We start from the raw sequence: 27,754 nt of genomic DNA on the forward strand, positions 1-27,754 counted from the left end.
TGGGCTTCCACGTTGGCACTGCGGAGAGCCCTCAGCTCACCAGTGAACCATGGCTTGTCGCTGCTGTGTGATAGAAAAGTGTTTGATGGGATGCAGTTCTCCTCACATACACTGATGTAGGATGTGAACCTGTCTCTGTAGTCAAGTATGTTGGCATTGTTGTTCTTGAATATGTTCCAATCCGTGAACACGACAAGAATGAGAGATTGATGTTGTCCCTATGTGACCCTATATTGATATGGACAACATGATGGACATCAAAGCAGTGACTCGCTCCTGCAGGTTCATGCTCTACAACATCCGTAGAGTACAACCCTACCTCACAAAAGAAGCGGCGCAGGTCTTAATCCAGGCACTTGTCATCTCTTATCTGTACTACTGCAACTCTCTGTTGGCTTGTGCCATCAAACCCCGGCAACTTATCCAGAATGCTGCAGCTCACCTGGTGCTCAACCTTCCCAAGTTCTCCCAAGTCCCCCCGCTCATACGTACACTCCACTGGCTTCCAGTTGAAGCTTGCATCCACTACAAGACCATGGTACTTGCCTACGGAGCAGCAAGAGGAACTGCTCCTCCCTACCTATGCTCAAACCCTTGGGCACTCAAAGCACTCCCTCCCCTCCAGAAAAACACTTTCGTAAACGAACACTCGTACTTGACTCTTTTCCCGCTTCCTAGCTCTGACTTTGCTGATAGCTACTTTATTGAGGAAAAATGTACTTACTATGACTGTGATATGTGGTTGTCCCACCAAGCTATTTTAAGATTAATGCACTAACTGTAAGAGTGTCTGCTAAATGACAAAAATGTAATAATGTAAGGAGAGGTAAACTCAAGTTATTCCTTTTGACAAGAGGCGAGAGGGTGAAGAGAGTACCAAGAGGCAGAGTCAGAGAGAGAGAGCTAGATGGTGTTGAGACATGGCAGGGAGAAAATGGAAGTAAAAAAGGTTGACAGACTGATAAGAGAAAGTAGTAAGGTCTCTACATGCGATCAGTAACCAAGAGGAAAAACCTGTAAGTGCAGTGCCAAGCTGTTCATCTTCAGATAACTGTTGCTGTGATCAACAACTTGTGTTTGCTACTTCCAGTAGTACTATCTGTAGTTACCATAACGATCTGGCTCATTTTAGGTGAAACATCAACTCTCCAGCCGACCAGGGGCCAGAGACCTTTTTTCCAGACAGGGAAACAAGTTGCCTCAGAAGTAACACTGAAGTGAGACAATGCCTATCTGTCTCTGTCCACCTGTTCTAAACAGGGATTGGAACCAGTTCAGGGAACAGAACAGAAAACTGCAAAATAACATTTTTAATGGAACAGAATCAGAACCGGGAACGAAAATAAGCTATACTATTCCGGAACAGAACCGTTATTTTAAAAGCATGGGAAGCGGTTAACCCTTTCACACGTACCATCACACGGGGTGTGATCGTTCTACAGTGGTCCCTGAAGCGTACGATCACACCCCGTGTGATTAGAACACTCATTTAGAACGCTCGTTTAGAACGGCCAGTTTTGAATGACGCAACGATCAGCATTTGAGCTGGCCACACTTTTTTCAGAAACTATTTACACAAACACAGTCCTTACAAAGTTATGTCCAGAATGTTAGCAGTTTATTTTTGGATGCAATGTTCAGATATTCACAGAAGTGTATATATAGCATAACACGATCATCCTAACCGGAAAAATGTAGGCTACATTTGTCCTAGCGCTAACTGAGGAAAGATTGACCCAACACAAGCAGTCATATTTTCTAACTCTCGGCTGACATAAACTACAATATGAATTAGCTAATAGCAATTACTATGTATAATTAATCACATCATGGGAGAGCTCACCATTGATCGAAATAATTAGGTAAAACACTTTCTAGAAATTGAATGTAATCCGTCGATTAGTTTCAGTGCGCAGGCATGCATTTTTTCCTCACAGAAACCAAAGATAATAAGAGAAGACAAGATGAGTTTGGTCTGTTTATAGTATGCATGTTGAAGGGGTGTGTCATCTACTGTCGTTCACATCCCACCATTAATTTCCAGAAGTCCTCAAAAAATGAGTGAACTCTTACTCACCTCATTTTGTTATAACATCTTTGGTCAAACAGATGATTACGTGAAACCCAGAATGCATTGTATGTCAACAAACATGGCTTCATACACATAGCTGGAATTAGCTTAGCTCATCATAATCAGTACAACCTTCAAAACATTATTTTACACACATACTATGCGCCCATTACAATTTATGCAAAAATCAGAACGCATGATTTATCACCGGTAATTGAAAAACGTGAATAAAATAGTAAATATATCAATAATACCACACAAAACATTTTCTGATAGTGATTTATTGATACAAATGGCGCATGCAGGCAGTCAATCACGGTAACCTCTCACTCCCACTCTGAGCCATTCAGTGTTGTTGTTTATGTAACAATCACATTCTGGAATGGAGAGAACGTTCAAACATCACGTGCATAAAAAAACTTGCGCTGGGGCGACCGTTAGAGATATTTGTAACTCACACGTGAAAGGGTTAATAATGTTAATTTACTTAATTTTTTTCAGTCCCACAAAAAAACGCAACCAAGCACCTATGCAAAGCCCTCACTCAGTGTCTGCCTGCCAGCTGAAAATCTTTGCCAGGTGTGTGTGTGTGTGTGTGTGTAGGCTACCTGCCCCTCCCCCTCTGAAGCATAGTCTACTGTAGACTACTGACGTTACAAGCGTGATTCAGAAATTAGATGTTTTTATTAGAGAAGACTGGATTAACCTTTTCACTAGTTGCAAAGAAAATGCCATATCTCAGACTGGCCAATAAAAATAAAAGATTAAGATGGGCAAAAGAACACAGACACTGGACAGAAGAACTCTGCCTAGAAGGCCAGCATCCCGGAGTCGCCTCTTCACTGTTAATGTTGAGACTGGTGTTTTGCGGGTACTATTTAATGAAGCTGCCAGTTGAGGACTAATAAAGCGTCTGTTTCTCAAACTAGACAGTCTAATGTACTTGTCTTCTTGCTCAGTTGTGCACCGGGGCCTCCCACTCCTCTTTCTATTCTGGTTAGAGCCAGATTGCGCTGTTCTGTGAAGGGAGTAGTACACAGCGTTGTACGAGGTCTTCAGTTTCTTGGCAATTTCTCGCATGGAATAGCCTTCATTTCTCAGAGCAAGTATAGACTGATGAGTTTCAGAAGAAAATGATTTGTTTCCGGCCATTTTGAGCCTGTAATCGAATCCACAAATGTTGACGCTCCAGATACTCAACTAGTCTAAAGGCGGCCAGTTTTATTGCCTCTTTAATCAGAACAACAGTTTTCAGCTGTGCTAACAAAATTGCAACAGGGTTTTCTAATGATCAATTAGCCTTTTAGAATGATCAACTTGGATTAGCTAGCACAACGTGCCATTGGAACGCAGGTTGCTGATAATGGGCCTCTGAACGCCCATGTAGATATTACCATTAAAATCAGCCGTTTCCTGCTACAATTGTCATTTACAAAATGAACAACATCTACACGTTTTTCTGATCAATTTGATGTTATTTTAATGAACAAAAAAAAGTTTTTCTTTCAAAAACAAGGACATTTCTAAGTGATCCCAAACTTTTGAATGTATGTAGCCAGAAAAACAAGGTTCATGAAATTGACAACTTACTAAAACATCAGAAAACATTCATATTCTGACCATCTCTGAAACAGACATAAATAATTCCTTTGATGATGCAGTAGTAGCTATACACGGTTATAGCATATACAGAAAAGATAGGAATGCAAATGGAGGAGGTGTATATGCTATATATGTCCAGAGTAATATTCCTGTTAGGCTGAGAGACGATCTCATGTCAGATGATGTGGAAGTAATATAGCTACAGGTTCAACTGCCTTACCTAAAGCCTATTCTCATAGGAAGTTGCTATAGACCCCTTAGTGCTAGAAGTGTCACACCCTGATCTGTTACACATGTCTTTGTGATTGTCTCCACCCTCCTCCAGGTGTCACCCATCTTCCCCATTATTCCCAGTGTATTTATTCCTGTGTTCTCTGTTTGTCTGTTGCCAGTTCGTCTTGTCTTGTCAAGTGTACCAGCGTGTTTTTCCGAGCTCCTGATTTTTCCTACTCTCCGTTTTTCTAGTCCTCCCGGTTCTGACCTCTTGGCTGCCCTAACACTAAGCCCGCCTGCCTGACCACTCAGCCTGCCCTGACCTCGAGCCTGCCTGCCGCCTTGTACCGTTTGGACTCTGACCTGGTTTATGAACTTTTGCCTGTCCTCGACCTGCCTCTTGCCTTCCCCTTGTTGTTTAATACATTTCAGAGACTCAAACCATCTGCCTCCTGTGTCTGCATCTGGGTCTCGCCCTGTGCCGTTATAAAAAGTATAGTCATTTGGACTATACAGAATGTGTGAAATGCTCGATAATGTATGTGATATCACCAGAGAGATGTATTATATTTGTGTTTTGTTTCCTGTTTGGACCACAGGAAGAGTAGCCGCTGCCTTGGCAGCAGCTGATTGGGGATCCTAATAAAATACTAATACACTCGCCTGTGTGTGTTATTTGGCCAGCCAAGTATGCAGTAAACAGTGAACAATATAGCTGGAAGCAAGATGACACACCACAGACACAAAGTCCAGCAGGCATGTGATTGACAGGCCAGACAGAGATGGAGGGGATAGGGGAAGAGATGAAGACAACCAGCCTCATGTTCTATTTAACAACAACCCAAATAGAGGAGAAACGAGGGGAAAATGCCAGTCCCTGAGGTCATTAAAGTTTGATGGCAGATCCAGCACATCTCCCCAACCAGGAGCAAAAACTCCTAACAAAACACAAGCAATCAATCAACTGATTTGGCCAAGTCAAAGGAACCAATAAGATCCCAGTTGCCTACAAGAGGCCCCTCATTACCCATTCAGAAGCTTCATTTGGACTCAGGGGGTGACATCAGAGCCTTGTGTGTTCCTCTGTGCCCTCTTCATTAGTTTGACTCTGTTCAGATCGATGTGTGACTGGTACAAACTTTGCATCAGTCACACAATATTTCAGAAAGACAGCAAGTTCTACCACCTCACCAAGCAGGCAACCAATAGACCTTGCTTATGGCTATCGAGCTCATGACGTTCAATTTGATCGAACTACTAGACTCAACCAGCAGATAGAAACATTGTTTTAGAACTTATAATAGAATTAAGTGCACACTGTCTTGTTGACAGATTTAACAAATAAACACAAAAAACAGTATTTATTGGTCCTAAGTAGAGGTGTGTCACTCTAACCAGAGCGAGAACTCTGCTCCATCTACTACAGTTATGGTGCTCTGTTGCTATGGCATAGGTGAGAGTTGACTGACAGCTAGTCAAGCTCCTATAGTTCCACTGTCACAGGAGGCAAATCTATAAACAGATCCGGCTGTCAATGTGACAGGTTCTCATTAAGCACACACACACACACAGCAATGGCCTTGGGAGAAAAAATGGTGTGACATCTGCAAAAGGACAGAGGCCACCACTAAATCGAGAGTGAAAATATAGTGATAAAGTGTATTGATAGATGGGTACTGACAGAGAGAGGGAGCAAGGGGGAGGGACAGAGAAAAAGAGAGGGGGGTTGGAGGAAGAGAGAGAGTGATAGCGAGAGCGAGAAAGAGAATAAGAGGGCTAGAGAGAGAGCGAGAGAGAGATGGGAAGAGAGTGAAGAGACTGCTGACTCATGGCTGTCTTAGGTGTTTCTAATGTCCGCAGTGAGACAATCGATCAAAGGCTTAATTTTCCCACTCAATTCATCCCGCAGTGCTAACCGCTAGCAGCCTCCAGCTGGGCCAGCAGCCTCCCTGGCAGCCAACCAACACCTAGCAGAAAAAACAGCCTGTCCAAGCCCAACACAGAGCATGCTACTGCCAGCTCAATGCAAAGAAGCCAAATGAGAAAAGAAATGTAGCTGCCCGGTTCACTCTATTTTCTCTGGACAGTCATCAATAGTAAATAGAAATATTCTTACTACGGCTATTTTGTTTAGTGCTACTGGGATATGCTATTTAAAATCTGACAGTAAAATAATAGAATATGCTGCACCTGTCATTTTCACTTCTGCTCAGTTCGCTTAAAACACACCCCCACCACCCAACCATACACTGATATACACACTCACATGTACACACAATGCCTCCTGCGTCCCGCCTCAGGGATGGCTACGTCACACACGAGCACACACACGAGCCCACACACACACACACGAGCCCCACGAGCACACACACCACCACACGCGAGCACACACACACGAGCACACACACACACACACGAGCCCCCCCCACGAGCACACGACACACACACACACACACACACACACACACACACACACACACACACACACACACACACACACACACACACACACACACACACACACACACACACACACACACACACACGCCATATTGTGCCACCAATACACACAGCCTATCCCACCATCCACTGCTTCAAACCCCCACACAGGAACGTATCCTCTATCCCACATCACCACCACCAAACCATACAAACCCACTCCCCTTTGAAGATTGGTAACCATCTGTGGTAACTTACATCTTGTGTGTTTAAAAGACTGCTGGAACCCATCCACCTGTTTGAGAGTGAGAGTGAGACAGAGAGAGAGGGGGATGTAGGGAAGGAGTGATGAATGGGAGGGAGGTATAGAGGTGCAGATGGATGTTGAGTCGTGTAATCGCTTGAGGGGAATGTTTGGGCCCTATTCACTCCCTCTATCCAGCTCTCATTTGACCACTCCCAAACCCTCCTCCTCTTCTCTCCTCTTTTCCATCCATCATGCCTCCACCTTCTCTTGCTTGTTTTCTCTCTCCATATTTTCAGGATCTCCTCATAATGTAAATGTTGAGACCTTTTAAGCTCTTTCTGTATCAGCTATAATACCAATTAAAAACAGATTTCTAATTTCTATCACCAACATTTTGTATTTCCTTATAAATACCAATACTTGCTCTTTAAAAGAGCCTTTGGTTCCCACTCTCTCTCTCTGCCTTACTCACACAAACGGACACAGATGGCCTAACACCTACACAAAACAGCCCACAACTCACCCACCCAGCAACACGTCCACATGCCTGAGGTGAACCCAAATCCTGTCCAAAATGGCCCTGGTACAGTAAGGCAGAGGAACCCCTAAGGATAGCTAATGATGAAGAGGACCTTGATCTCCAGGTAACCCTTGGGTCCTGGGGCAGTGTCATTATTATCATGTGTCGGCTTATCAGACTGTTGTCAATGGAAGTTGCTTTAGCATCCGTTATAAAACCTTCTCACATCACATAACTAACCCCAGCCCCGAGAGACCAAGTCTGTCATTTAGCCATTACAAGTACCAGCCCATCAATAAGGCCAATCAAGACCGCAGCGCAATCAAGCCTCTTTAAAAAAGAGAATGAATCCAAATCAGGCGCCACTGAGTCACTGTATAATCAAGCTATGACGGAGAGGGTTTAAGCATAGCAGGCCGCATGGAGAGAAATTATGAAGCTGGTAGGTTGTGTATTCTAGCACAATGTGATATGTAGTGCTGTTGAACAATAACTTAGTGGATTATAATTACATTCATTAGGATACATTTTTTTCCCATAATTACTCTCACATTACTTGAGGGGTTTTAAGTGCTAAGCGGTGCTAAGCAACGGTGGCGTCAGTTTGTGACGACCTTTCTGTCATGAGGCGTGAATGGATTCCCTGAGTTCTGTCTGGGGCACAAATGGCCATTTTAGGTGAAAAAACATGACAATCTCATAAATTGTGAGAACCAGCTTCACAGAAATTGCACTTTTTTCCAAGAAAAGCATTCAAATCCTGTGTATTTTTCTGACCTGGCCTGGGTTTCAAATACTTAAAAAAAAAGTCAAATACTTTGAGCTTTGCTTGAGTCTACCTGGAGTGCCAGATGGGCGGGTTTGCAATTTTAGTAGGCTACTTGTCTGTTGGTTTATTAAAACCAGACAAGCTCAAACAAATATTTGAATCAAATTCACAAGTATTTGAAACCCAGGTGTGGCATTTTCCCCTTTGTCATTCCCCCCACATGAGAACTATAGTTTTCGCAGACAGTTTGCCACTTTTAGGAAGTGTTTATGTATGAATTTGTCCCAGATAAGCAGGCTGCTGGTGTTGGGACGGAGGTGTAGTTTTGTTTTTGTTTCTCTCCCCTCCAGCCTTGCATCATCTATTTTGTCTTCTCCCACTGTTCAGTGCTCCCCCCAGTTAACTGTAATCCAATCAAGTCTGTGTTTGTGTCAGGGCATGCCATGGATCAATTTCACCACACTCCAGAGTCCCATTGTAACATTACAGTTCAACATCTGCCTGAACAAGCCAAGGGAGAGGGAGAGAGGGGGAGAGGGAGAAGGAGAGAAAAACAGGAACAGAGAGAAGGGTAGATCAAGAGTTACACTTTTAGAGCAAAGGGAGAGAAAGAGAAAAGAACAGAGGATAGACACAGTAGCAGAAAGGCAAGACAGACAGACAGACAGACAGACAGACAGACAGACAGACAGACAGACAGACAGACAGACAGACAGACAGACAGACAGACAGACAGACAGACAGACAGACAGACAGACAGACAGACAGACAGACAGACAGACAGCCAGACAGACAGCAGACAGACAGCAGACGGAGAGAGAGACAGAGAGAGACAGAGAGATGAGAGATATGAGAGGCCTAAGGAGGGTTAAAGTGATGAAGTTAAATCTCTCCAGAAGGCAATTAGAGCTCAATGAATCCCATCTATCTCCTGCAGACAGGGCGTCATTTGGGCAGGAGGGGAGGGCCACTACTGTCATCTCCCTCACTCCCTCCGCTAGGCTATCACACTGCAGTGACAGTCCTCAACAACGGAAGGAGAGGGAAATCAGCACCATACCGTCCTGCACGTGGCCTTGCCATACTACACATGTACACACGCATACAGGCACACACACACTCCCACACCCATGAACGGATGCACACGGGCACACATAGCACGGACACACACCCACGTGCACACGTTCACACACACGTGGACACACACAGCAAGCACACACACACACACACACACACACACACACACACGTATGCACTCACACAGACACATGAACGGATAAAAAAGCACACACATTTGTGTTTTATCTCCCCACTTTCACAGCGATCTCCCCCTCCTTGATGGCGTATCTCTCCTTAGTGTCTCCCTCCACCTCACTGGCGATTTATCTTTCCATCTATCCATTTTGTCTGCTTTTCATGTGTCCATCCCACCCCCTCTCCTTACTTTTATCCTATCTAGCTTTGGATCACACACATCTCTCTCACTTTCTCTATGTATTTCTTGTGCGGTGGAGAAATCTCTTCTCGTCACTCATTATCTTGAATCAGTGAATTAATTGCAATGTGCTTCTAATTTCACATAGCCACCTCACTGCTTTACTCAGGGGAAAAGTCTGCACAGTAGAACTGTGTAAAACTGAACCCTCTTCATATTCATTTGTATTCATCCAACCCTGTTCAAACCTTCTGAGTCAGAGAGAGAAAAGATTAGAGATGGTTTTGGAGGTGCATGGAGCCCTGTGGTTCGAGGATGACTTTAAATATCCGGCCATTAAGAATAAGCAGAGGCTGTGGATCCGTTTGTAACCGCCCCGACCCCCGGATCTTTTTCCCCAGAGCTGAAGGTTCGATTCAAGTTCTGAGCATGTGTTATTTTACGCACTATTTTGTTTTTACTTATCTGCTGCTCAACCTCCCCTTCACGTTTCTCTCTTTATTCACCTTCTTCTGAACCCTAAACCAATTTGATGGACATGATTATGTAGCCAATGTCTCTGCCTTATATTACTGAGGGTAATTTAGGACATAGGCTGCAACCTTCTCCGTCTGTCATAACTAAGGATATTGCAGCAGCACAAGCAGGGCGCAGTCTACACATTGCAATCAGGAAAAACAATCTGCTTTTTAACCACACACATACATTTGCGATGATGTCATCTTTATAGTTATCCTGCCATATTGTATCCTGAAAAAGAACACTACTACTTTGACTGCATTTCTGCTCCCTACCATGCCAATGTTGCAATGATGATGAAAAAATGTCATTAAATCATTATTTAGACTGCGTGTCTGTGTCTTGCTTGTGTTTGATATGCTGCCTAAATAGCTGCATGTACTCCCTCCTGAAAAAAGAACATGAAATTGCTACTTAGACTGCCTGTTTGTGTCGTGCTTATGTTTGCAATAGCCTAGCCTACTGTTCCAACAGACAAATATGTTTGTTAAACAACATATCGATCATGTGCAACATGTCGAAGTGTGTAGACTACAACAGGAAAAGACGTCCGATCATTGAAGTGGCAGCAGAGTGAGCAGCACCTATGCAACAAAAAACATCTACTGTAGAGACCTCTCGGACCTTTAGTTGGCAGGAAGAAAGGTCCAGGAAAAGTTGGATCTGCAACCACTCTGTTAAGAATAATAGTCGTCCAGCATTCTTAGGAAATAAGGAATAGCTGGAACCAGTGAGTCTGTGTACTGTAGGCCCTCAGATACACAACACAAAAGCCCATCAGATATACCAACACAGATGAAAACATACTGTATGAACACATTCAAAACCACAAATGACTTAACCGTAGTCAACTGCCTTAAACAACAACCTTTCTTAGCCTTTCTTATTTCGGATGTCCCTAGACTTCCAGGCAAATTGTGACTCTCATGATGTTGTGAAATTTTAGGATAGTGAGTGTATTAGCCTCTACATCAGACCATTCAGTGCATTACAGAACAACTGTAAGAGGGAGCAAATATTTTACTCATTGTACAGAAATCAAATATGACAGCTTCCCTCAATTACTGCAGGAGCTAGCTGTAGAGTGACACATTTGTAGAAATATATCCCCCCACCACATCCACCATCAAATCCTCCATAAATACACACATGTGCACCACATCATGCACAGAAAGACAAACACCAAACAAACACTCTGTGTGCAAAATTGTAAATTGTATGCACACACGTTCTCTCTCTCTTTCTCTCGCACTCTCTCTCACACGCACACACACAGGGCCGGCTCCAGGCATAAGTATTTTTTAAATGTATTTTTATAAAGTCAGCGGGGGTCTCAACTTACTTTGAGAGTTAGAATAGTAGAAGACACAAGGTGCAAGTTCGAGATTTGGTTGTGCATCAGTAACTGACAGTCACTCAATTAGCCATGTCAGCTAACAATTTTTACATTGGTAAGTTAGTCTAGCTAGTTATCCAAACTTTTAGTAATCATGGCTGAATACCAACCGGGCACACAGGGCACGTGCCCAGGGGCCCCCATTGATTTTGCTAGTCACTCCCACTCAGATATCATTCCATGACATAAGTCATGGCAAAATGTGTAGAATAGCAGGAAATTAGCTTTAAAACTGCAAAACATTATCTCTGCCCCATGGCTAAATGTGTAGAATTGCAGAAAATTAACATTAAAACTCACGTTTTTCTCTCTGCCGTCAAGAGGGGGGGCCACAAAAAATGTGAGTGGAATGGGAATTGTTTTTTTGAGACAATCCCTTTGGGTTTCACAACAGGGACTCCGCAAGCAGCAATAGGAATGAGGAGGAAAGCAGCTCCTATAACACACAACTGACTGCATACAAATACACAGGCAATGTAAAATACTGTGTGACTACACAGCCTCTTTGATAACAGTAGGCCTATCAGTTATAGAGATACTTTAATCTAGTGATCCATAGGCTAGTTCTGAAACAAAACACTCAGATGCTATAGAAGTTTATATAGTAGCTTAGGCCTATATAAACACATACATACAGTGCAAGTCCAAAGTTTGGGTTTTTCTTTATTTTGACTATTTTCTACATCGCAGCATAATAGCGAAGACATCAAAACTATGAAATAACACATATGGAATTATGTAGTAAGCAAAAAAGTATTAAACAAATCAAAATATATTTTAGATTTTAAAAGTATGCACCCTTTGCCTTGATGACAGCTTTGCACACTCCCAGCATTCTCTCAACCAGCTTCACCTGGAATGCTTTTCCAACAGTCTTAAAATAGTGCCCACATATGCTGAGCACTTGTTGTCTGCTTTTCCTTCACTCTGCGGCCCAACTTATCCCAAACCATCTCAATTGGATTGAGGTCGGGGGATTGCGGAAGCCCGGTCATCTGATGGAGCACTCCATCACCCTCCTTGGTCAAATAGCCCTTACACAGCCTGGAGATGTGTTGGGTCATTTTTCTGTTGAAAAACAAATGATAGTCCCACTAAGCGCAAACCAGATGGGATGGCGTATCGTTGCAAAATGCTGTGGTAGCCATGCTGGTTAAGTGTGCCTTGAACTATAAATAAATCACAGACAGTGTCACCAGCAAAGCACCCCCACATCATCACACCTCCTCCTCCTCCATGCTTCACAGTGGGAACCACACATGCTGAGATCATCTGTTCACCTACTCTGCGTCTCACAAAGACATGGCAGTTGGAACCAAAAATCTCATATTTGTTCTCACCAGATCAAAGTACATATTTCCACAGTCCAGTCCATTTCTCGTGTTTCTTGGCCCAAGCAAGTCTCTTCTTCTTATTGGTGTATTTAATAGCGGTTTCTTTGCAGCAATTCGACCATGAAGGCCTGATTCACGCAGTCCCCTCTGAACAGTTGATGTTGAGATATGTCTATTACTTGAACTCTGTGAAGCATTTATTTGGGCTGCAATTTCTGAGGCTGGCAACTATAATGAATTTATCCTCTGCAGCAGAGGTAAGTCTGGGTCTTCCTTTCCTGTGGCGGTCCTCATGAGAGCCAGTTTCATCATAGCGCTTGATGGTTTTTGCGACTGCACTTGAAGAAACTTTCAAAGTTCTTGACATTTTCCGGATTGACTGACCGTCATGTCTTAAACTAATGATGGACTGTCGTTTCTCTTTGCTTATTTGAACTGTTCTTGCCATAATATGGACTTGGTCTTTTACCAAATAGGGCTATCTTCTGTATAACACCCTTAACTTGTCACAACACAACTGATTGGCTCAAACACATTAAGAAGGAAAGAAATTCCACAAATTAACTTTGAACAAGGCACACCTGTTAATTGAAATGCATTCCAGGTGACTACCTCATGAAGCTGGTTGAGAGAATGCCAAGAGTGTGCAAAGCTGTCATCATGCAAAGGGTGGCTACTTTGAAGAATTTAAAATATAAAATATATTTTGATTTGTTTAACACTTTTTGTTTTTTTACACGATTCCATGTGTTATGTATTCACTATTATTCAAGAATGTAGAAAAAAGGAAACATTTAAAATTATTTAAAAAAACCTGGAATGAGTTGGTGTGTCTAAACTTTTGACTAGGGCTGTATAGTAGGCAGCCTATAGGGCAGGGATATAATATGTAAGTGTGATTGTCTGATAGTACTCTATACATTTAGGTGATAAATGGATGTAGACTGCATGAAAACAAAGCTGTTTTACTACAGTAGTATAACTGACTACCTAAAGGACTGCTCTTTAGACTGAGCGCTACTAGTCCATCTAGTCTATGCTGTAGCATGGCTCTTCTCTCATCTTCCTTAATTTTGCCTATCTGGGACAAACTTAAACAAAATACCTTCATGGAATGAATTACGATTTTTTTTAAATACCCCTACTATGTGACAGTCAGTGGTGTTTGCAATGACAATATGCCTCTATAGTAGTCTAACATTTAGCCTACTTGCCACAATGAAGCATACAAAAAAAAAACTAGACCATGTACTATTACAGCATACACAGTAACAACTATGCACTTGGCCCATTTCTGTTAATTTGTCGTTCCAAAGCATCCTTAAAAACAACCATTCGACAGAGACACTCCTCCGCAGGACAGGCTTTGGTAAGCATCCCATTACTGCCATGGCTACGTTAGGTTACTGAGCTGGTAATGACGCTCCATGAACGTCTCTTCCCGACCCTCTGGGCTGATCGCACACTTCTACCGACTCTGCGTCCTTGCCATGTGGCCTCAACTGCAACATGTGTGTTAATGTTGCATAATTCAACATTTTTCAATTCAACAATTTCTTCCAACTTCTCTTATATCAATGTCTAAAACAAACAAATTATCCTTCAATAGATACATAAACTCTCAAAGATGCAATATAAATATATATGTAGAGGATGACATGGCGGAAGGCTAACGGCAGCCTATAACCTATATAGAATCATAAACATAATGTAAATGGTTTAGTTATTTTTTTACTTACCTCCTTGCGCCGGTTTAGCAGGGGAATTCCCGCTACATTCTACTGCAGGTGTCCGCGCGCTGCGCTATCTCTCGCGTGCACAGAGCCCCAAAGCTCCAGGACAGCCGGCTGTCAGCGCGCGACGTGACCGGAATAATTTCGCGTCTTTAGCGCGGGATTGGTACGAAATCCTCCACGGGACAAGAAAGAGAGGTTAGTACTGACCTTTTTCTGTTCATAAATCAATTAATTCCTCAACCTTTTAGCGTTTTCCCTCTCGAAATCAGCTCATTGTCTTTTCACAGAGTGAAGCATCCCACACATGGATCAATCAAACGCAACGCATAGATTACACATGCACTGCAGTTGGTAGACGCTCATAGGAGCACAGCCAATCCAACCCTTCTCCAATATGGTCACTATCTGCAGGCATAAGGGAAGGGATGTAGGAAGAGGAGGAGGGGGGATTGAGCGCTGTAGTTGGAGAGGGAATGGAATATGAGGGAGGGGGTGTGATGGGTATTGTTACAAGGACGACCTGAGATTCCTCAAGGGTGAATGCTCCCTAATAGTGATTCCTGAAACATTTCTGCTCCCTCTCACACACAGTACAACACTATATTACACCACCTCCGCCTTCTCTATCTCTCTCAGGGTGGGTATGTGAGGACAAGATGAAAGAATGGCAGGTCCGCTTGAGAAAAAATGGCCACTGTTTTCCTTTCTATTCAACAGATATTGTATTCAGACAATGTTCCATTTCATTTGGTTATTTTCCTCTATTTCCCCCTGTATTTTCTAGAGGTGAGAGCTCCCCTCAAGCAATCACACTGCCTTGAATATGAACAGGTGTCAGTGAAGAGTGCAAAACTGAATTACTTTACACATTGTCTGATGTCAGACCCTGGCACAAAAATGTCAGCCATTGTCCATCCATATCAGACGTTTCAATCTCAATCTGTGAGAGGGTGAGAAGTTAAACCAAATAAATGATAAGATGACTCTGTCAACATGTCAGAGGGATGAATAGGGTGAATAATAAAATAGGTGGCATATAAAAGGGAGAAAGCTGGGGGTTAGGTTTTTATGGGAACCTGTCAAAAATATGAATTTATGTCCAGTAAATATTCACACTAACTCCATGATGAGATGCCATATGAGTGAAGCTCAATGTTTATAATTCAAGCACTTCCTCCCTGTAAAACAAGGTAGTGTTTAGTGGATAATATCCAGTGGTGACCCGTCATTCAGGGCAGATGGGGCAAAGCCCACATTTTTAGATTTTTTTGGGGGGGGCTTGCCTGTTTTGCATGTTATTTTGGCATTAATACGTGTCACATATCAGTTTCGCAATCAATGTAAAAAAATATATAGATATATCATTGAGTTAAAAAAGCTGCATACAAACATGGTCTCGTTTTTGTTTTCTTGAGTAAGGCAGCTCCAAAATGCAGGTGTTTCAGCCTAGCTCAGTGCTTTCCATGGTGGTGGGGGAAGCCAGTAGAAAATACGGAGCATTGAGCGGTGTTCTGTCATTCATGGGGACACTACTTTACCACCAAGTCTAAGGATAGAGCTCTAAAATTCCTGCCCCTTGTGTGCTGCCATAGAGTTACATTAGGAGTGCCCATCCACGAAGGCTCAAGGTCATTGGCCACAGATAAAATTACGTCAAATCACGTTATATCTACAGTAGCTTTCATACTTTCTTAGCTAGCAGTCATCATCATGAATCAAGTCGACAATCTACTTGCTAATCCTTTTTAATCCTTGTCATATGAAGAGAAATAATAACTAGATAAAACGTATCGGTACTTATCGGTATTTGGACATAAACATTACACAGCAAGTTGGAAATCGCAAATTCAACAATGAGTAGTTTGGAAGGAATCAGTGGCTAACTGCAAACATTGCAAAGCAATCATTAGCCTGCTATTCAGTGGAGTGGCTGTGTGGTCCCAAGTCTAAGATTAAGGGTCTCTTTTCCTAGTTTAAAAATATAAACATTCAACATTGTCCATGTTGTCAATGAAGCATGATTTGTGCCGCGCTCAAAACAACTGTTAACTCAGAACTGCAAAATTTGACTTTAGTGAGTTCAAGATAACTGAGAACTCTGGAAAAACGAGCTACGACTGAGGAAATATGTTTTAAACTTTCATCCAACTCGTAATTGTAAATCGGGAACTTGGGCCTCTTTCTAGAGCTACGACCTGAAGATTTAAATTTTTTATTTTATTTAACCAGGTAGACTAGTTGAAAACAAGTTCTCATTTGCAACTGTGACCTGGCCAAGATAAAGCAAAGCAGTTCAACACATACAACAACACAGAGTTACACATGAAATAAACAAACATACAATCAATAATACAGTAGAAAATCTATATACAGCATGTGCAAATGAGGTAGGATAAAAGAGGTAAGGCAATAAATAGGCCATGGTGGCGAAGTAATTACAATATAGCAATTAAACACTGGAATGGTAGAATGTGCAGAAGATGAATGTGAAAGTAGAGATACTGGGGTGCAAAGGAGCAAGATAAATAAATAAATACAGTATGGGGATGAGGTCGATTGGATGGGCTATTTTCAGATGAGCTATGTACAGGTGCAGTGATCTGTGAGCTGCTCTGACAGCTGGTGCTTAAAGCTAGTGAGGGAGGTAAGAGTCTCAAGCTTTAGTGATTTTTGCAGTTCGTTCCAGTCATTGGCAGCAGAGAACTGGAAGGAGAGGTGGCCAAAGGAAGAATTGGCTTTGGGGGGTGACGAGTGAGATATACATGCTGGAGCGCGTGCTACGGGTGGGTGCTGCTATGGTGACCAGTGAGCTGAGATAAGGCGGGGCTTTACCTAGCAGAGACTTGTAGATGACCTGGAGCCAGTGGGTATGGCAATGAGTATGAAGCGAGGACCAGCCAACGAGAGCGTACAGGTCGCAGTGGTGGGTAGTATATGGGGCTTTGGTGACAAAATGGATGGCACTGTGATAGACTGCATCCAATTTGTTGAGTAGAGTGTTGGAGGCTACTTTGTAAGTGACATCCCCGAAGTTGAGGATAGGTAGAATGGTCAGTTTTACGAGGGTATGTTTGGCAGCATGAGTGAAGGATGCTTTGTTGCGAAATAGGAAGCCGATTCTAGATTTAGTTTTGGATTGGAGATGTTTAATGTGAGTCTGGATGGAGAGTTTACAGTCTAACCAGACACCAAGGTATTTGTAGTTGTCCACATATTCTAAGACAGAACCGTCCAGAGTAGTGATGCTGGACGGGTGGGCAGGTGCGGGTAGCGATCAATTGAAGAGCATGCATTTAGTTTTACTTGCATTTAAGAGCAGTTAAAATGTATTGTATGCTGCTGCATAAATAATGTAATAAACCAGGGAGATATGTATACTGTAGCTAAGAAAGTAATAGTAAGTGTATGTTGTGTAGTAAGCTGTTAGTAGCCCATGTGCCTCACCCTAATAATTTGGTCTATTTTCACCTCTTAATTTTGCCTACTGTTCTGACTTGGTGGTGCACATGTAGCCTATAACCAGTTTTTGAGAAATGTAATCATTGAATATTGTAAGAGCTTTCATTGTCACGGGCTGGCTCGAGGAACAACAGGAGAGGTAGAGTCAGGCGCAGGAGACAGAGAGAGTTCGTGACCACCCTTCTTTATTTGAAGCACTGTACGTGGTCGACAAGGTATAGGGGCGCAGCCCTGAACGGTTCTGCGGTGGTGTACACAAAATAAAAGAAACCACTGGCAGAAGGAAAAAACTAAATACACGTTCTTACGAACACACAAAACCCGGACAAGCAACACAATCACGTACAACCACATACATCCTACGCTAACCTAAATAACCCCCCCTTACTAATGACTAACCCAAAACAGGTGTGTGCCTACCTAGACCTAACCAAACGAAAGTGAAACAAAAAGGGATCGATGGTAGCTAGTAGGCCGGCGACGACGACCGCCGAGCTCCGCCCGGCCGAGGAGGGGCGCCACCATCCGTCACTGTCGTGACATTCATTGTCTGCTTAAATGTGTCACGCCTCCTCCCACTCTCTCGCTCTCTGGTGCTCGAGGGTGCCCGGCTGCCCGTCATTACGAACACCTGTCACCATCATTACGCGCAGACTCACCTGGACTCCATTATTTTGTTGATTACCCCCTCTATATCTGTCTGCTCCTCAGTTTGTTCCCTGTGTCAGCATTGATGTTGTTATTTTTCCCCTGTCCCAACGCTGTTCCTGTTCTATTTCATGTCCGTTGTTTATTAAATGTTCACTCCCTGTACTTGCTTCTCGTCTCCAGCGTCGATCCTCACAGAATGCTGACACCACGAAAGGAAGCATCAGAGAGTTTTTGGTTTTTGTTTTGGTTGGTGACATTGGGTCCGGGTGCCGTCGCCGATGGAACTGGGGGTGCCTCAGCTAGCTCGTCGGGCTTCCACGCCTTAGCTGGCTTGAGAGGTCTTCTTGCCTTGGTTGACTCGGCAGGCGCTCACCCCACGTCATTTTCAGCCGGCCCGTCAGGCTCCCATGCCTCAGCGGGATCGTCAGGCTCTCACGCCTCAGCTGGATCGTCAGGCTCCCACGCCTCAGCCGGCTCATCAGGCTTCTACGCCTCAACCAGCTTGTCCAGTGCCCATGCCTCGGCAGGCCCGCTCCCCCTCTCTGGCGCTCAAAGACGCCAGGCTGCCCTTCATTACGCACACCTGTCACCATCATTACGCGCAGCTACGCAATATTGGATTCACCTGGACTCCATTAATTTGTTGATTATCCCCTCTACACCTGTCTGCTCCTCAGTTTGTTCCCTGTGTCAGCATTGATGTTGTTATTTTTCCTCTGTCCAGACGCTGTTCCTGTTCTGTTTCATGTCTGTTCATGTTTACTTGCTTCTCATCTCCAGCGTCAATCCTCACAAAATTCCCCCTTTATTTATCCTACGGTTCTGACTTGGTGTACAGGGAGAACACTATAAAAATGGCCCATGTTCTGATCAAATAGTTATATTGACTATGTCCGTCCTAGCACGCTCATTAGTGTCTTAATCGAAATTACAGATTGCCTCTTATCCGCTTGTCGTCCCCTTATGTCATAGTTTGTACATCTCAATTGTCAGTAGAAACCACATTTGTTTAAGCAAGGCAGCCATATCAGCTATGTTTTTTTTAAAAGGCAGCGAATGAGGCTGAATGATCTGTTTCGCTGCCAGACAAGGAAGGGAGGTCTGGAAAACAAAGCACGCATGGAGCATACTTTTTCGTTCTCTTCACCGGTGAGGCTATCCCATAACAAAATTCCCACTTCAGAGAAAATGTTCCAGAGGATTAAGGAATAACTTTGTAAAATGTAAGTATTGTGTTTATTTATTCACCAAATTATGTTAAAATGTTCAACAAATTTCTTATATATGAATTGTAATGTTGAGTCACTGCTGTTTACCCGGACAGTTTCTTATCCTGTCTGGGCTAGGGGGCAGTATTTTCACGGCCAGATAAAAAAAATGTACCCGATTTAAACTGGTTACTAATCTTGCCCAGAAATGAGAATATGCATATAATTAGTAGATTTGGATAGAAAACACTCTAAAGTTTCTAAAACTGTTTGAATGGTGTCTGTGAGTATAACAGAACTCATATGGCAGGCCAAAACCTGAGAAGATTCCATACAGGAAGTGCCCTGTCTGACAATTTGTTGTCCTTCTGTTGCATCTCTATCAAAAATACAGCATCTGTGCTGTAATGTGACACTTTCTAAGGCTTCCATTGGCTCTCTAAAGCCGCCAGAAAGTGGAATGGGGTGTCTGCTGTCTCTGGGCAAAGTACAGCAGCAGAGTTTGTAAGTGATCAGCCTGGGGACAGTGAGACTGAGATGCGCGTTCACGAGACTTCTCCATTTTTTTCTTTCAGCCTTTGAATGAATACAACGTTGCCCGGTTGGAATATTAACGCTATTTTACGAGAAAAATAGCATAAAAATGTATTTTAAACAGCGTTTGACATGCTTCTAAGTATGGTAATGGAATATTTTGAATTCTTTTGTCACGAAATGCGCTCGCGCGTCACCCTTCGGATAGTGACCTGAACGCACGAACAAAACGGAGGTATTTGGATATAACTATGGATTATTTGGAACCAAAACAACATTTGTTGTTGAAGTAGAAGTCCTGGGAGTGCATTCTGATGAAGAACAGCAAAGGTAATCCAATTTTTCTAACAGTAATTCTGAGTTTAGTGAGCCCCAAACTTGGTGGGTGTCAAATTAGCTAGCCTGTGATGGCCGAGCTATGTACTCAGAATATTGCTAAATGTGCTTTCGCCGAAAAGCTATTTTAAAATCTGACATAGCGTTTGCATAAAGGAGTTCTGTATCTATAATTCTTAAAATAATTGTTATGTATTTTGTCAACGTTTATCATGAGTAATTTAGTAAATTCACCGGAAGTTTTCGGTGGGTATGCTAGTTCTGAACATCACATGCTAATGTAAAAAGCAGTTTTTTTTATATAAATATGAACTTGATTGAACAAAACATGCATGTATTGTATAACATAATGTCCTAGGAGTGTCATCTGATGAAGATCATCAAAGGTTAGTGCTGCATTTAGCTGTGGTTTTGGTTTTTGTGATATATATGCTTGCTTTGAAAATGGCTGTGTGATTATTTTTGGCAGGGTACTCTCCTGACATAATCTAATGTTTTGCTTTCGCTGTAAAGCCTTTTTGAAATTGGACAATGTGGTTAGATTAACGAGAGTCTTGTCTTTAAAATGGTGTAAAATAGTCATATGTTTGAGAAATTGAAGTTATAGCATTTTTTAGGTATTTGTATTTCGCGCCACGCGATTCCACTGGCTGTTGACTAGGGTGGGACGCAAACGTCCCACCTAGCCCAGAGAGGTTAATCCTGAATTGGTAAACTTGCTCGCCAGCTAATGATAAATGTAGCAAATCGTTTTTTTCTATTTGTTTTCAGGGACAGATGGCAACTGATGCCTTCATTTCACTCCATGGCATTGGCTTGTCAGGACAAAATAGTCATTCCTGACTGGTTTGGAGGTAAGACATTTTAACATCATCTGATTAAAAATGTAGAAAAGGCAGCTAGCTGTGTTCTGTTTAATCTAGGTGTGCTAGCAAGCCAAGTTACTTTTGTATTCTTACATGATCAGTCAATACATGCATGCATTGTCTATTTACCTAATGTTAGCTAACTTTTTTCTTGTCACTTCCCCTCCCCTCATGTTTCACCATTACATATAAAGAAAACATTTTGAATAATGAAATTATCAATTAAATGTAAATCGGTGACAACTTGATCAAGCCTATGAATATGCAAAACTGTTTACAAAACCATCGCACATTAACAAAACCATTGTTTTTGCAGTGAGGTTAATTTCTCCTCCCTTGGCATTAGGTTTCTGCTCTGTACTCCTCAGGTTTAAGCACATCCTACCCCATCACCCAGAACCTCCCGCCCACAAGGAAAATCACCCTATCCCAGGAGTTTATTCAGCAGTGTGCAACATCACTATTTTAGAAGTAGATCCACACATTATTCTCTATCATGCAGAATTGTCAGCTCATTGTAACATATGAAGCTCATTCTAAAATACAGACGTGGGCGTTTTCTGCCCCAGGGAACTGCACTGTGCATGTTTTTATTCCTGCTCAGCAAAGACCACAATTAGTTGAATGAGGTGTTAGTGAAAGGCTGGAACAAAAACCTGCAAACTCCTGTGTATAAACAACCCGTGGCTGTCGTGACAAAATTTGCCCTCATGTACTGAACAAGATATTGAATGTTAATCTCCTCGATGTCCCTCACTTGGGGATGCTAAAAGGTTTATTCTACAGAGCCATTTACTTTATGTTCGTATTCTTATCTTTAATTATTTCTTATTCTTGTTGCGAAGGAACCTGCAAGTAAGCATTTCATTGGACCATGTGTATCCGGTACATACAACTAATAAAACTTGAAACTTGACTCATTTTGTACAAGGAGCTGTATTCTAAGGATTCATCCATAGATACAGGAAAGCAAATAAAAGGGTTAATATTTATAAAAAATTACAAGTGTCGATGTCTCGGCACGGTTCTGGTTTTGAGGCTTGGGTATCTGGGGGCTGCAGTTCATCTGTCTAATCCCCTGCAAGGAGAGAAAGGCATTAATAATATTACAATGGTGTATTAATTTAATGTAATATATATTCCTGTATGAAATGCATGCATATCATTAAATTGGACATGTTCTCCTATAATATGCCAGTGTTTGGTTTGTATCCAGTGCATTTAGCTTACATTAGGATGAAGTAGTCTAGGCCCTCTAATCTAGTTGTATTGCATCATATCACCTATCAATTAGTTATCAATGCATAACGTGAATATAAAACCAAACTATCTTGAACATCAGTGTCATTTAATAATATGCATGGGTGTTATACACTATATATACAAAAGTATGTGGACACCCCTTCAAATTAGTGGATTCAGCTATTTTAGCCACACCCGTTGCTGACAGGTGTGTAAAATCGAGCACACAGCCATGCAATCTCCACTGAAGAGCTCACACAAACTCACAGAACGGGACTGCCGAGTGCTGAAGCACATAGCTTTGTTGATGCTGGCTACGTGATGATGCAGTTTCCTGTTTATGTTAGAAGTCACGTCAAAGTATTTAGGTGCTCTGCGTTCTCCCATACTAGACAGTATGCTCTCTCAGGAGTTCTTGGAAGATCACCCTTGAAAGAACGGGAGAACGCAGAATGCAAGTGCGCATTTTGGAACACAGCCTTATCAAATCAAATCAAAGTTTATTTGTCACGTGCGCCGAATACAACAGGTGTAGAACTTACAGTGAAATGCTTACTTACAGGCTCTAACTAATAGTGCAAAAAAGGTATTAGGTGAACAATAGGTAGGTAAAGAAATAAAACAACAGTAAAAATACAGGCTATATACAGTAGCGAGGTTCACTAATTGAATGACAACAAACACTTCATTGAAGAATCCCATCCATAGTTCCCAGTCCTACTAGGAGAAGTACTGTTGACCAATCACAGATGAAGGGGCGTAGACTTTGGCTACCGAACTTCGACTTGCACGAACAGCCATAAAAAAACCTGCCGAACACCGAGACGAACGAAAACGTAAACAAATGTCGTCATAATATGTGTGGCAACCTTTTCAACTGGGAAGCATGCAAAAGGCTTTAGGAGATGTGGCCTCCACCTGCCCAAGCAGCGGAGCATCAAAGAGCCCCAGCACCCCCACCTGTGACCCGGGCACAGTATCAACACAGGAACCCTCACATGGCTCGAGCTCTGGCAACACCTCAGTCAAGAGGACAAGCTTAGCCAGCACCACACCCACCCACCCACCCACGCACCCACGCACACACACACACACACACACACACACACACACACACACACACACACACACACACACACACACACACACACACACACACACACACACACACACACACACACACACACACACACAGTACCAACCTTGTCTCCTTTGGCTCCCTGTTGTCCTGTAAGTCCTCTGGGACCTTGAGCTCCTGGGTTTCCATCAGAACCCTGAAACCAACAAAATACATCAATTATGGTAACACACACACCTAACACACACATCAAACCATAGACATGAATAGGGCTGTGGCGGTCATGAAATGTCAGCGGGTTATGCAAATAACTGCCGTTCTCACAGTAATTGACCGTTAATTAACATCAACATGTTTAGCATCTCTGGGCCTCCATGCATAGACTACAAGCTGCTGATGTGGACCTTTGGAATTTTAAAAAGTCTAATACATCGATTTAATATAGCCTACACCATCACAATAAATCCATTATTTAGTTTAGGCAGGTCTTAAGAAACATTATAATATGAAGAAAATGTAGCCTATTTCAGAAGAACAGATTAGTATGAGTTGTCCTTATGTTAAAGTGATCACATGAATTGCAATTAATTGCAAAGTCCCTCTTTGCTATGCAAATGAACTGAATCCCCCCAAAACACTTCCACTGCATTTCAGCCCTGCCTCAAAATGACCAGCTGACATCATGTCAGTAATTCTCTCATTAACACAGGTGTGAGTGTTGATGACGACAAGGCTGGAGATCACTTTGTCATGCTGATTGAGTTCGAATAACAGACTGGAAACTTCAAAAGGAGGGTGGTGCTTGGAATCATTGTTCTTCCTCTGTCAAGCATGGTTACCTACAAGGAAACACGTGCCGTCATCATTGCTTTGCACAAAAAGGGCTTTACAGGCAAGGATATTGCTGCCAGTAAGTTTGCACCTAAATCAATCATTTATTGGATCATCAAGAACTTCAAGGAGAGCGGTTCAATTGTTGTGGAGAGGGTTTCAGGGCGCCCAAGAAAGTCCAGCAAGCGCCAGGACCGTCTCGAATGGTTGAGGGACAGCTATTGGGGAACTGTGGGGGGATCTTGGAGGGTTCGGGTTTCACAAGATTGTGATCATGAAAAACTATGACATATATTTTATATCACTATCATGCGCACGCACCCTCACACATAAGGATGGCTCTGTTGCGGAAAGACTGATACATGTTTGATAGTGTCTTGATGCTGTATTGTTTGTCGTTCATGTTCTAAAACTTTAATGTTATCCCTTCCTTGTGTTTTTTGTAATAAATAAATTATATATATATATATATATATATATATTTTTTTTTTAAGTAGGCAGGTGTGAGTGCATCTGCACGCACAGTGAGGCGAAGACTTTTGGAGGATGGCCTGGTGTCAAGAAGGGCAGCAAGAAGCCAATTTTCCACAAATTCTGACAAACTCCAAGCATTGATTATGTGTCACGACTTCCACCGAAGTCGGTCCCTCTCCTTGTTCGGGCGGCGGTCGACGTCACCGACCTTCTAGCCATCGCCGATCCACTTTTCATTTTCCATTGGTTTTGTCTTGTCTTCCATCACACCTGGTTCCAATTCCATCAATTACATGTTGTGTATTTAACCCTCTGTTCCCCCCCATGTCCGTAATTGTTTGTTGTCAGTGCTTGTGCACGTTATGTTCTGGTGTGCGTCGGGTTATGCACCCATGTATTTTATTGTTCTGTATCCGGTTGGTTTTGATAATTAAACTTAGCCTTTGGAAACACAGTTTTGCTCTCCTGCGTCTGATTCTCTGCCGCCAGTACGCACCCTTGACATTATGCAAGAATGGGCTTCCCTCAGTCAGGATGTGGCCCAGAAGTTAATTGACAGCATGCCAGGGCGGATTGCAGAGGTCTTGAAAAAGAAGGGTCAACACTGCAAAAATTGACTCTAAAAGCCTTTGACACTTATGAAATGCTTGTAATTATACTTCAGTATTCCATAGTAAGATCTGACAAAAATATCTAAAGACACTGAGGCAGCAGACTTTGTGAAAATTCATATTTGTGTCTTTCTCCAAACTTTTGGCCACGACTGTACATATCCACGTACACACTTACTCACACAAACACACAAACATACGCAAGCATGCACGCACACACACACACACACACACACACCCACACACACACACACACACACACACACACACACACACACACACACACACACACACACACACACACACACACACACACACACACACACACACAAACACGTCCAAGCACAAACTTGTGTAACCCCCCGATGCACGTTCTAGACAGGCTCTTGATCTTTGAAACAGCTGTGACCAAAGACCTCAGCATCTGAGCATCTGTTAGGGACGTGGTGGAATGCACGCACACACATGACTTGACAAATAAAATGAGCTAAATGAGTTATCCCACAAAGACAATAGCAAATCATTATTGTCATGATACTAATAAAACAATCTACTCAAATAAATTACATTCAGGAGGAGTAGTAGTGTTTTTGAAGACAACTGATCTTTCTTTAGTTTATTGACTTTTTCACAAATAACTTAAAGATGAATCCCAGGCACCTAGTCAATAAAGGAATTGAGAATTAAATTAGGATGTGCTTAAGCTGATTTACATTCAGACACAGCTTGCATCGCCTTTGAAGGCAGAGACGCAGTGACAGGAACCTCACGGCTGACCTTATTAGAGCCACAGAGTGAAGACCAGCTGGAGTGGATAACGAAACTGAGACTGTGCAGTTTAAAATGTCACAACGCTGCTACAGGTGTCAGATCTTAACTTGATGATTATTTTGTCACAAAGAATTGTCCTGCTGCATTAGGATACTGAAATGAGCCTCAAGATTCTTAGAAAATGAGCAGTTCTCTTTCTCTCCATGCGGGTGCAGTCGAGTCATTGAGATCAGGCCTGCTATCAAAATAATATTCTCTCTCGCTCGCTCAAACGCTAGGCCGAGGTCCTATTACTGCAACATTCAAATGTACAAAAATGTATCTGAAATGCAGCCATACACATCAACAACCGCAGTTTTATATACACTGATCAAAAATATAAATGTAAAGTGTTGGTCCCATATTTCATGAGCGTGTATGGCGAGTGGTTTGCTGATGTCAACGTTGTGAACAGAGTGCCCCATGGTGGCGTTGGGTTATGGTATGGGCAGGCATAAGCTACAGACATCGAACACAATTGCATTTTATCGATGGCAATTTGAATGCACAGAGATACCGTGACAAGACCCTGTGGCACATTGTTGTGCCATTCATCCGCCGCCATCACCTCATGTTTTAGCATGATAATGCACAGCCCCATGTCATAAGGATCTGTACACAATTCCTGGAAGCTGAAAATGTCCCAGGCCTGAAAACTCAACAGATATGTCACCCATTGAGCATGTATAGGATGCTCTTGATCGAATTGTACGACAGCGCCAGTGGTGGTCAGTACCGTTTAAGATGAGGGAGGACGATTTATTTTTTATGAGCATGGCCTTATTTCTATTACAGCATATTGGATGACTCTCATTCACATTCCATTAACCCAGTTCAATGTAACAGCGATAGGTTTAGGCTACTACATGTTGCTAAAGTTAATTTTTTCTCCTGAAAAACTCCCCAGTCCCTAACGATTACAAACATAACCACTATGCTTGAAAATATAAAAAGTGGTACTCAGTAATGTGCTGTATTGGATTTGCCCCAAACAGAACAGTTTTTATTCAGGTAAAAAAGTTAATTGCTTGCCACATTTAATTGCAGTATTATTTTAGTGCCTTGTTGCAAACAGGATGCATGTTTTGGAATAATTGTATTCTGTACAGGCTTACTTTTTTTCACTCTGTCAATTAAGTTAGTATTGTGGAGTAACTACAATGTTGTTGATCCATTCTCAGTTTTCTCCTATCATAGCCATTAACATTCACTGCTCAACTGAGGGATCTAACAAATAACTGTATGTGTGGCATACAGAGATGAGCTAGTCATTCAAAAATCATGTTAAACACTATTACTGCACACAGAGTGAATCCATGCAAGTTATTATGTGACTTGTTATGCACATTTTTACTCCTGAACTTATTTAGGCT

The 27,754-nt window shown here is 42.4% G+C and overlaps 1 protein-coding gene across 1 annotated transcript in view; it reads right to left on the reverse strand.

The window, feature by feature from the left end:
* Positions 1 to 14,725, reverse strand: part of LOC106583196 (G-protein coupled receptor 22) — a 29,066-nt gene extending 14,341 nt beyond the window's left edge. The window contains exon 1 of the mRNA XM_014167102.3: positions 14,285 to 14,725. The gene's annotated coding sequence lies outside the window, so the exon portion shown is untranslated. The remainder of the gene's footprint in view (positions 1 to 14,284) is intronic.
* Between the last annotated feature and the right edge of the window lie 13,029 nt (positions 14,726 to 27,754).

Source organism: Salmo salar, chromosome 22, assembly GCF_965601325.2.
Source record: "Salmo salar chromosome 22, fSalSal1, whole genome shotgun sequence".
Classification (NCBI taxonomy): domain Eukaryota; kingdom Metazoa; phylum Chordata; class Actinopteri; order Salmoniformes; family Salmonidae; genus Salmo; species Salmo salar.